Raw genomic sequence first — 8,023 nt, 5'->3', positions numbered from 1 at the left:
GAGAAATGTCTCGAGGCGCCAAAGCGATCGTCCGGTCGCGCTTCGGTGCACTTTGGGGACGGCGTAAAAATACCACCTTTCGTTCGCCGGGTCCGCCGGGACCCGGACCGAAGGCTATAAGTAGAGTGACCCAGCGGGGGCCCTTCGGTGAAAATATCTCCGAAACCGAAAACTGTCACCTTCAATCGGTCCCGTAATGGGTTTCGGTGCAGGATTTCGGTCGGCTCGCGAGACGCTCTAAATGTCGGGGCGCGCGACCATCACGGTTCTGGAAGATCGTCTCGCCCGGTGCATTGGCGCCCCACCTTCGGCACGGCCTGTTGTCCATAAATCAGTCTTGAAGGAGGCGGCACCACCAAGGAGGGGCTGATCTTCGGTCACGTTCTTGACGTACAACGGCCGGCTGATGGTCGGACCCTGGGTTGAGTTCGGGATAATGGGTTGTGCATTAAAAATAATTATTTATGATCCGCTTGCCGATGCGGCCGCCAGTGGTGGTTCTGGATGGATGAATTTCGCCCGTTCTCGGCGGCGTTGTCCGATTCAGTGCATTATCCAGTGCAGTCGCGTGACGCTCACAGACGACGACCATATTCCGCCACGGTTAATCGAGATGATGCCCCCCCAATTAGGGAAGCTATAACCTTTCCGACGCACTATTACGCGCATTGGCCATGCGAATTCGTTTCGGTGTGTTGTGTAAAGGCACCTCATTAAAGAGCCTTGCCTTCCGTGGCATTTCTCTTGCAGGGACGGTAGACAGAAATAGGTAGCAAGTTGGAAAAGTTTTAGACGGCAATAATGATGCATTGAAGCAAGATGCTTAAAACGATCACCGTAATGGGCTTCTGATGATTCAATGATTTCTCATTGGATTGGTAAGTCTGTAATAATTTGTCAGCAATTTAAATCTAAACCTTTGTAGGGTTTATAGAAGACCGAATTTGCCGTTTCGTCGAGTTTCGACAGTTTTTGATGGATCATTCCCTCCCGATCCCACCAAACACATAACATAATCAGTTGTTTCAACCCAATCCAGAACTGTTGTCGTTTGTGGTCTGTTACAGGATCTCCGCAAAATATGATCCTATTTTTTAAGCAATAAAATTTTGACAGCACATGACAATATCGTCGCAAAGCTGTCCTCTTTACTCCCAAACCTCTCGGCAAAGACCAATTTCACACCTCTGCCTCCGTGAACGGTTTCGCTCGATGAAACGCCGATCATTAACGCACCAGTAAGGAGCACCCCAGCATCGACACCCGCCGCTGGTGTCGCGACAAGTGCTCCGATGCTCCGAATCCGGAGTGGTTACCCGCGAAAAACGTGAAACAGGTTCCGTCGGTGTGGCGGCTTCTTGTGCTCCGGCTCCAACCAAACCGGAGGCAATGCGAAACTTGTTTGAAAACAGGTTAACATTTACGGCGGTGGCAACGAAAATAAATCTCCCAGCACCGTCCCCATCGGCCATCGGTTCAAATCGGTCGGGAAGACCGACTGGCGCAAAACCCCCCAAAATGTGAAACAAAAACTGGACCTTCGCGGCGAGGCACTTTCGATCGTAACGCGATGGCGCGAAGTTTCACTTGCACTCTTCGTGGCTCACGATGGTGATTGGGAAGGTATCGGACAGCCCGGGGGCAGCAGCACCAGGCACAATATTCTAATGGGCCGCGTAGGGCCGGGAAATCAAGTGTGTATGCGTGTGCAAATAGAAAGACAAACAACAAGATGATGATGATGATGATGTGCAACGGTGCATGATGTGCATGGAGTCGGTGCAATGTGCAGTTTCAAGCATATGCGGCCATGTCCAAGGCGCGCGTTGTTTACATTTGCGTTTCATTTTACAAACAAACTTGTGCTGCCCCGCCACTTCCCGCGGCCACCATCCGGTGGGGCGGGTGAAAGGAAACACCCCGTTTTGGCCGTCCGGGGCGCACGGGAGTAGAAGTAGAGCATCCTCTGTGCGTGGTGGTCATCGTGGAGAGCGGCAGGTTGTAAATTCCCAGCCGCGAAGTGGTCGACATTTTACATTGCTTTTACTCGCTCCCCCTCTCGGTGGTGGCCGGGGCACTTCACTTCACCGTGGGCCGTGTTGGCCTATGAAAGCGAGAAAGAGTCTTTCTAGCTGTCCGTCGAAGGTGTGGCCCACCGTTACTTTGTCGTTGCGGTGTGCTGAATTGCCGATAAATCTTCGGCAGTCTTCAGTTTTTATTGACTTCCTGATCGAATAAATCAAGAAACTTATTGGATTGAAGTCCCCGGCCATAGCCGAGTGGACAGACTTCGGTTCAGGTTATTTCCAAGGCGCAGAATAAAGTGTGGAAATAATTATTACGCAAACTCTTCATAAATGTATGTACATTGTATCGACAAAGGCGACGGGAGCAGCGCGGGTTCATGTTCAGCTGCAATCAGACAGCTTCTTCTTCTTCGGCACACTCCACACGATCAGCCTCCCGATCAGCGTGGCTGAATCGCCGATGACGACCAGTCACTCTGTGCGGGGCGCCATCAGCTGATCAAGCTGATCATCGCCATCGCCTTCTCTTCCTAGCGTGTGCATATGAAGCTGTGACACTGCGGATCGGAGCGGAACGACCGGCTTTGTGGTGCTCCACCGCCACCGCCACGCTCCGTCGCGCGATCCTGCGGCTCACCGCTTCATTAAATGTCAATATAACTGGCTTTTTGCTGAACCACCGATGGTCGCACGATCAAGTGGTCGCCACGAAGCGACGTTGTCTCCAACGACAAGTTCCATTTTGGTCCCGCCACCGAAGCACCGAAGAAGAACTTCTTCTGCACTCGTGGCTTGTCGCGTGGCTGGTAGATCACATCGCGCTCGGTCCATTAAGGTTCGTTTGAAACCCGTTAGCCGGACCGGATCCCGATCCCAATTGCAACGCGCGGACCTACACGTGACACGCTGGCTGTCGCTGGTAGCCCTCTCGGAACGGTGCGCATAAAAATTAAGATCAATTTGTCCACGGGGCCACGGGGTGGCTCAGGGCAATAACTGTCCGGCTACCTTAGCCTAGGTCCGTGGAACGCTTTTTTGGAGCTCGGTCGTCGTCACCCAGAAGGGTCGCTTATCGGACGCAAGGCAAACAACGTTTTTGGGCCCGCGTTGCTGCGGCTTGCCTTGACATTGGGCGATAGAGTGCTGAGGTCGTCGATTTCGACGACGGACCCCAACCGGATCTGTGTTCTTCTCTCCACATAGTTGACGCTACGTCAACGAGAGGATGTTTCGTAGTGGTCAAGATCATTCTTTCAAAAGTCCATATCGAATGACCAAACAAGGGGCAGAATGGTTTAATCATTCCGTCATTCAATTCCGGCACCAAACCCGTTTGGTGCCACTGAAGAAGCCCCTTGTCCCTAGGTGTCCGGGCACTCCGGGTCGTCATTATCGCAGGAATGAGGAAGTGTTCGCTTCGATCGGAATTGCGGCAGCGTCTTCAGAAGTAGGACCACGGCTGTTCTCCCAGGAGACAGCGCAGCAGTCCCAGAAGCGAGCAGAACTTCGTCCGATCGTCGGTGCGGCAAGAAACTAGAACTATTTTCCACACCCGACCAGAGCGAGAGGGGCGCAATATTGTTAGCAGCAGTCCACCTCCTGGCCACGTTCCGTCCCCGGGGGGCTCTCGAGTTCTCCCCCTTCGCCCGGGCGATGATGGGTAAACTTTAGAGAAACATGAAAAGTGCATTTGCGCGTCCGTGCCGTGCTTTGGCGCGGAGCACCTCCGGGGATGTGCATGCCATTGCCACTACTGCCATTGCTGCTCTATTAGACAACACCTTCCATTGCGCGCGCGAGACAAAGATTGTGGATCGTGGAATGTACCGCAGGAGATTGTCTTGGAGCCGCGCCGTCGGCGTCGACGACGGGTAACGAAACCATTTCCCCAGGCACGGCCAGGGAGAGGGATAATTTTGTTCCACAAAATTGGTCCACAACTTTTTCCGCACGCGCGACGACCGCGACGAAGTGCGCCTCTCCTCCATCGCTTTTGGTGATTTTTCTCGCGACATTTCCCTGAGTTTATCGTTCCGTTTTTTTTATACGCCCGATTATGATTTCCGCCACCCGGCGATGGTCGTTCTGCGCAAGACAATGTGAAGAGGTCGGCAAGACCATAAGAAGCGTGGAGATGGGTTGCGGGCTCTTATCTTGCCGGCGTCCAGATGAGCAGGAGACGAATATTCTCCCCCCGTTCGTCTTTGCACGGCCAGGACACCAGGGCACTTGGGATGAATTATTTACACCTAAACGTAATGAAGATATAAGTGTCTCTCTCGGACCCGGTTCGCCGGTTTTGTGTCCCTTCTTCGTCCGAAGGGTAGAACACAAAAAGGTGTCAGGTCCCTGGACCCTGGACATCTTTTGCCTTTCGAGCAGCCACAAGAAACGGCGTTCCGCGGGAGATTCCTCAAAACATTCGAAAGGGATTGTTTTAATGCCTTGGCCGGGTTTTAGTGACTGATAAGAGGAGCCACTTAGTGTACTTAAACCAACTTTTTGCCGTTAAAAATGCTCGATAGAACCGCACCGGAGACGGCGCTGCGGTGGCGGCGAGATAAAGTTGTGCAAAAGACAAGCTCATCAACTTATTGTCGCTCCCGGAGTCAGCGAGAGCGAAGAAGTAATAAAGTGTAATTGTGCGGCACTCACTTTCTTCGGTTTGGCAGACAATCCACCCCAAGGCGGCAGCTCCCAGATGGGGGAGGGAATGGGGCATTATCAGAGTCCACGACCACAGGATGGTCGGACATCAAGGAGGATTCCTTCTTTTTGGCTTTTTGTTTGCCAACGGAAGTCAAGGAACGGTGTGCGCAACAGAGTGAAGTTCGCCAAGTTATCACTTACAGATGGCCATTTTATACAGCCCATCCCGATGGGATGGGATTTTTCGGCGCAAACACGATGAGGACGTCTCAAGGAGCCATCGGATTCTTGCTGCTGAAAGGAGTGCGATTTGTAACTCGTTCGCTTTCGAGTGTCCAGGAAATGACGCTACGAAGCGGCTAGTAGTTACTCTTGCACATTTTCTTATCGGCAACGGAGCGCGCCGAAAGGTCCGGCTTCGGTCGTGTTCAACTACGACAACAGACGGCATGATAAGCACGAACCGATGTGCTAAATTCGCTCAAACCACCGGAGGGCCAACATTTGTGATAAAATCGTGGCCCCTCCGTACGGGTGGGCTTCTGGGCCAGAAACATACGGAAAAGGGGTCAGTCAGGGTCTCGATGAGCGTTTAAAACGCCAACCGGCAGCCAAACACCTGGCCAACAACGCGATGCCAAACCGCGAACCGAACCGAATCGACATCTTAATTCCAAAGCTGAAACAAAAAAAAACACCAACCAATAGACAGGGACTGTGGACGGAACAAAAGTATCTGGCGGTGGGTCCTGTCGGTGCTGCGGGCTCAGTGGGGGTACTGTTACTATCAACTGCGCGCCCGCGGCCGGCGTACGTTCTCTCATTTGCATAAATTTACACATTTTAAAGCCACCGGCACACAGAGCATGATGCTGCTGTCAGGAGAGTGTCGAGCTGTGTTCTGGTTCAGAACATGCGCCGCCAGCGTTCTCGATTCGCCGGCGTGCGTAACCTTAGCCCCGCGGTTCGTGTCACTAGCGGCCACGCTGTGCTGTACGCACTCCGGGGAGCTCTCAGGGCCCTGCAATGAAGCTGCTGCCGCCAGGGGCCATGTCAGCCAGCCAAGATAACAGACACGCAAAACGGCCGCACCGTTTAGCCGACCTTCGCAGTTCGGTTTCGATTGTGTGGCGTTGGAGTTGGAGGTGGCCAACATAACAGGACAACATTTTTGAAAGTTGCTGTCGGAAATCCACCGTTCCGTATTCGGGTTCGATGCTAGACATGTCTTTCGTATTAAAGCCATCGATTCCAATTGGGTTCGTATCAATCGTAAAGGTGTGATTTAAAGCAGCTTCAGGCAGTTTGGCAAATTTATTCATTAAATATTATCGTTTAACGTCGACACAGCTTAACTGTAGCCGGCCAACCGGGTCGATCGTAAATGAATTCCTTCCACTTGGCGCATCTCTCCTGTAACACTCATCTCGCTTCGTTATGAAGCGTCGTGCGACAAAAACGCGAATTTTATTCCACTCGTCCTGATTGCAGAACAAGTTTGCGTTCGTGTTGAATTGATTTGCATATCCTGGCTGGGTGGGAACGCCAACACATGCCGCGACTCCGCAGGACGATGACGACGTGCCAATGGCCAGGATTTGACGCCAACTTAACGCCCGACGCGGCGCTACCGTTAGAGCGCCCCGGACATTATGGCAACAATGTGCAAACATCGGCGAGGCACACATCACGCCGGTCGACGGGCGCGGTTATGATGAAAAATTATGAAATTGTTCATCATCAATTTAAAATTTTAATTAAAGCCCGTCCGTCTTTTAATTATCCGCCGAGCGGGGCTGGGCGATGGGTTAGCTGGTTACCTTCTCACGCGGCTAAACACGGCGTAGCCCGGCGTGGCCGGGCTACGTTTTGAGTGAAAAGCTGAGATGCTCGGCTGCTCGGCTGATTATGGCCGCAGTAGAATATTTTATGCATCAAATTAACAACATCCTTTTTGAATAACCACATTCCCAACCGTGAGCCGTTTCTTTGGGTATAACTTTGCTAAACTTGCGTGTGCAGCCCGTGGCCGGAAGCCTGCAGGACGTACCAGAATTTCCATTCGACTCACAGCATCATCCCAGTCCCAGATCGTCAGGGTCGGAAAACGTAGTCCGGACTTTGACTGTTTTAAATTTAATGGACATGTTACACCGGGAGGACAACCCCAGGACGCTTGTCGGGCTCACCGGACACATTATCACACCCCGGACCCGTGCAGTTCGGTTCAACAATTAAAAATCGCATCAACTCTATCGAGGTCCCCCCTCGCCGGGTGCCGGGAACGCAAATACTGCTCGTGCTCGTCGTCGTCCACCGGAACATCGAAGGATTGCCATAAATTGAATTGTAATTAAATATCCGTACTATTCCTCAATACCCGCCCCGGTACCCGGCGCGTGCCCCGAGGGTGAACACAGTTCCTGTCGTCGATGGTCTTTCGATGGAGCTAATGCTGCTGCTGCTGCTGCTCCTATCTATCTGGTCGACCAAATCGATTACCCTCGGGGAATCGATGTTGGTCGTCGGTATCGAGCCCAGAGCAGAGCGTGTCCCGTACCCTTTACGGGACGTTAACTTAACGACAGTGCCGGTAGGGTTTCTTGACACGGCCGGGACGGACATTGGTCTGAGGCTCGACAACAAGCATGCAAACAAGATAAATTATGCTTTATCGAACCCGGTGGAGTGATGATGATGCCGGGCCTATCGGGCACACAGTACCAGTACCATTATTATCTGTGGATCGTCTCTCGGCGTTCTCATTCTCTCGGTTTGTTTTGAAGCAATTATTCATTTACGCCGATGTGCAACAGACTGAAAATTGGAGTCTTTGTTCCCGTTGCTGGGCCAGAAATGGGCCGGGTGAAATTGTGGAAAACGGTATCGTACATTTTTAATGCTCCTCTTTTGGGCCGATATTTTCCATTTCGAAATCAACAATCCGAAAAGTGACTCCCGTTGCGAGTCCAATTCATTTCAGTCCCTCGCCCGGCCTTGCACCAGTGCGTCTGGCCGAAGGATTATGCGCTCTTGAAACACCAGATGTTAAAGCCACCCGATCCCGACTGGCCCTGCAACCCGATCCGGGACCCTGGACCCGGCTCGGAGCCAGTTTCCCCACTTTGCACTTGTAAAGCCGTCGATAATCAATGCATTACCATTTTAAATGCGTGTATGTTGGCATCGGGGCGGACGATGTTGTGACGGTGTAATCCGAAGATTTAATGAAATGCAACGCAACGTCAGGTCAGGTCGGATTTTTGCGCACGGCTGCACGACTGCAGCTGCATTCCGTCCTGTCAGACTCCCGCCCTGGACTTTGTTCTTTTTTCTCCTTCAAACTC

The sequence above is a fragment of the Anopheles bellator genome, chromosome 1 (assembly GCF_943735745.2).
Source record: "Anopheles bellator chromosome 1, idAnoBellAS_SP24_06.2, whole genome shotgun sequence".
Lineage (NCBI taxonomy): Eukaryota > Metazoa > Arthropoda > Insecta > Diptera > Culicidae > Anopheles > Anopheles bellator.
This window is presented reverse-complemented; position numbering follows the sequence as displayed.